Source organism: Fukomys damarensis, unplaced genomic scaffold (assembly GCF_012274545.1).
Source record: "Fukomys damarensis isolate Sample0158 unplaced genomic scaffold, DMR_v1.0_HiC HiC_scaffold_39, whole genome shotgun sequence".
NCBI lineage: Eukaryota > Metazoa > Chordata > Mammalia > Rodentia > Bathyergidae > Fukomys > Fukomys damarensis.
Window position 1 is genome coordinate 36,015,801 of NW_022900951.1, and position 4,021 is coordinate 36,019,821.

Genomic DNA, 4,021 nt, shown 5'->3' on the forward strand with positions numbered 1-4,021 from the left:
GCGGGTGTTCTCGGATCTGTACTTCACAACTGCAGGCGCTGGAGGCTCCCTTGACACTGTTGGGCCGCAGACTTGCGCAGTTTTTCTGGATAACCAACTAGCAACGCGCCAGCGAGCATATTTAGGGTGGGATAGCTTATGCTCCCACAAGGCCACGGACTGAGATTTTGGTAGACTGAGTTTACTCCGTTTACAGCCCTCTCCGGGCCTGGGGTACGACTCAGGTAGCCTCTGCTTGCAGCAGGCCCTGGGTTCCATTTCCTGCACCGCCAAGCCCGGCACGGCCCTGCACGCTTGTGATCCCAGCACTCAGGAGGCAGAGGCAGGAAGATAGCCTTCAATTTGAGGTCAGCCTGTCTCAACAAAAAACAAACAAACAACAACCCAAAAGATAAGGTCTTGTTAAATCGCTAAATTGCCTCGTCTAGCCTCGAATTTATGACCTTCCTTCCTTAACCGCCCATATGGGCCCATGTGGCTATGGCACCTACTTACTTGGGAGGCCACAGAGGAATGTTTCCACTCCCGGCCTGGCATCACATCGCGGTGAGTTTTCTTACCCTTCGCAATGGTGTCTCTCGTAGGCCTGAGTTCCAGGGCTCGGAGGCCATAGGGAGAAATCGACTGCCCCACTGCTCCCTGCCACCTCAGCACTCGCACGCCCTCGGCTCCGCTGTGGGGACTCTGTCCCGGGCGCGGCCTGGCCCCACATGGGGGCTCCTCGGACCCCATCGGCCTACGGAGAGAACAACCCGAGGTATATATAGGCCGTGCTTTCCCTGGCACATGGTCCTGCCTGGTCACAGTCCGCTCCACGTCCCCCACCGAGCCCCCTTCTCCCCGGACTCCACAAATCAAGGCAGTGTTCGGTGTGCCCCAGGCGTGCGAGCTTTCCCACTTCCTTTAGGTAATGACTCCCCGTGACTCCAACACCACAGGTTGGTCCAGCCCCGCGCGGCCGGCGTAGGGCGCGGATCCACGCTGCCACGGGAGTAGCGCGGAGTTCCGGGGGAGCAAGGCCCGCGGCGAGTCTCGGAATCCCCGGTGCCACCGTGTCGGTGCCGCCCGCCTTTGCGTCCCCATCGCCTACTGGCTTGCCAAGGATGGAGATATGGCGCCCTCTAGGGGCTGCAGAGCTACATGGCGCGTGAGGGGCCGGAAGCGGCTGCGCGGGGAGGACTTGTTCAAGGGACCCGGCAAGGCAGTGACAAACACAGGTTTTTTGTTACCGGGGATCGAACTCAGGTCCCTGCGCTTGCAGGGCAGGCGCCGGAACCACTGAGCTAAATCCCCGGCCCAGACAAGGGAGTTTTGAACTCGGCCCTTTGGTACTAGGCGGCCCCTAGTTAAGGGAGTGTGTGTGAGTGTGAGTGTGTGTGTGTGTGTGTGTGTGTGTGTGTGTGTGTGTGTGTGTGTGTGTTTTACTGGGGATTAAACCAAGGGGCACTCTACCACAGAACTACATCCCCACCCTTTTTTGTCTTTTTTTTTTCCCCCAGATAGTCTGTGTCAATGTAGGCCAGGCTCCTCTTGAACTTGGGAGCCTCCTGAGGAGCAAAAAAATGGAAAACAAGGGGGGGAGGTGCGGGTTAGCTCAGTGGTTCCGCCTCCTGCCTAGCAAGCACAAAGGCCATCCTCGGTGCCAAAAAAAAAAAAAAAAGAAAAAACACGAAGGTAGTGAACGGCTGTAATCCCTGCACTGCGGAGGCCTGAGGAAGGAGGATGGAAAGTTTGAGTCCCACCAGGGCAGCTTAGCAGGAGTCTATCTCAAAATAAAAAACAAAAAGGGCTGGGGATGCAGCTCAATACAAAGTCCCTGGGTTCTGTCCCCAATGTTGGGGGAAGAGGGAACAATAGGGAGTGGTGGTGCAGGCTGGTTATCCCAGCACTTTGAGAGGCTGAGGCAGGAGGATTGTGAGTTCAAGGCCAGCCTGGGCCTTATAAGGAGACTGTCTCCAAATATGAAACCCATACAGAAGTGAATGAGAATGATTTGGACTGTACTTGGCTGGGTTGGAGCTCAGTGGTAAAGTGCTTGCCTAACATGTGCCAAAGCCCTGAATTCAAGCTGTGGAGTGGGAGGTGGGAAGACTGCTGTTTCTTCCTCCTGTGACCTTTCCCTGTGTGACCTCCCCTCCTGGGGCTCTGGAGAGGCTGAAGGACTGGGGACAGGGGGTCCGAAACAGCTGAGTTAGGATTCCTGTGGTGTAGCTTTAATGGCTGTGTTCCCCGTTACTACTGGCTGTCCGAAGGCAGGAATGACTTCCAGGAATAACCTGAAGGCCCTGGCATGTGTGACGGAGCCATGGCAACTGCCATGTGGGTGGTGGAGGAGAAACAAGGTTTGCAATGTGCTGAGCTACAAATGAGTCTGCAGAAAATCATCCTGACCATCAAATGTGAAAACTTGTTTACTTTTATTTATTTATTTATTTTAGTACCGGGGATCGAACTTGGGTCCTTGTGCTTGCAAGGCAGGTGGCGGAACCACTGAGCTAAATCCCCAGAAAATGGCATAACTTTGGTTTTTTTTTTTTTTTGGGATACCAACGATAGAAACATCCTTGTGCTTGTGAGGCAGGTGGCAGAACCACTGAGCTAAATCCCCATCCCTCAAATGTGAAAACTTGTAAGCAGACCCAAAAGGCAATTTCTCCTGTGAAGAATATAACAACAGCAGGGTGTAGTGGCGCATCCCTATAATCCCAGCACTCGGTAGGCTGAGGCAGGAAGATCACTGAGTTTTGGGGTTTTTTTTTGGTGGTACCAGGGATCAAACTCAGGTCCTCGTGTGCTACCGACCGTAGGGGAGCAAAGACTGGATTTCACGAGATCAGGGATCTTCAAAGGTGGGAGCAGGTTCGGAGGCGACAGTCAGAAACCACACAGCACTGAGTAGTGAAGGTAGTAGCTGTTGCAATTTTATTTCTAACTCTAGGTGTATATATACTAGTTTCAAGGGCACACCTCAAGAGTGATTTCAGTCACAGGCAGGCATGAGAAAGATAGACAATAGTGCTGTAAAAGCTAAGACCACACGGTCAAGGTGAGACCACACCTATATACACTCACAAAAGCTAAAACCACTAAGTCAAGGTAAGACCACACCTATACGCAGTCAGAAGGGGAAGTTTGTAAAACAAAGGACTGGCTTCAGCATGTCACCTTCAGGATCACCTTCAGGACTTCACAGTCCGGGGCTCAGGGTCAGCACTTTGGCCGCCCGTCCTCTTGTGCCCCAACACCTCCCCATCTCTAGGAACATCTAATTGTTCCTATGGGTTGCGGTTGGTAGTTTCCGCAGAGCACCAGCTTCAAGTGACATTTTCTGCATCTGCTGCAGAAGTTTCTCTGTCTGTCGTCTGTGTTTCTTCTGCTGGCGTCTTGATATTACCTTGCTGGTGAGGCCGGATGAGTTGGTCTGGGATCCAGAGGGGGGAGACTTCATCCTGTGGAAATATGCAAGCATAGCCTTGTCTGGACTTTAAAAGCACATCGGGTCCTTGCCATTTTCCAGACAATAAATCTTTCCATATTACCAATGGTTTATTCTTTTGTGAGGTGCTTACTTCCCAATGAATATACATAGGGGAATTTTGTTCATAGGCATTTAAATAATTTATAACAAATAACACATGAGACAAGATATGATGTGGTGAATAATATTTATGACTAGATCGCAGTCGTTCAATTTGATTTTTTAAAACCTGATGTGTTCTCTCAATAGCCTGGCCTTGAGGGTTGTAAAGAATTCCTGTAATGTGTTCTATTCCCCATTGTTGGAGAAATTGTTGAAATGCCTTGGCTGTATAAGCTGGAGCATTATCAGTTTTTATCTTTTTGGGAAGGCCTAAAAATTGAAAAGAGCATAAATGTTGTACTACATCCTTAATTGCTTCTCTTGCTCTAGCAGTGGCATGCACAGCATGGGAAAATGTGTCCACAGTGACATGTACACATGCTAATTTTCCAAATTCTGGTATATGAGTAACGTCCATTTGCCATAATATATTAGGCTTTA

The 4,021-nt window shown here is 50.8% G+C and overlaps 1 pseudogene; it reads right to left on the minus strand.

The window, feature by feature from the left end:
• Positions 1-3,265: 3,265 nt before the first annotated feature.
• Positions 3,266-4,021, minus strand: part of LOC104852813 — a 2,663-nt pseudogene continuing 1,907 nt past the window's right edge.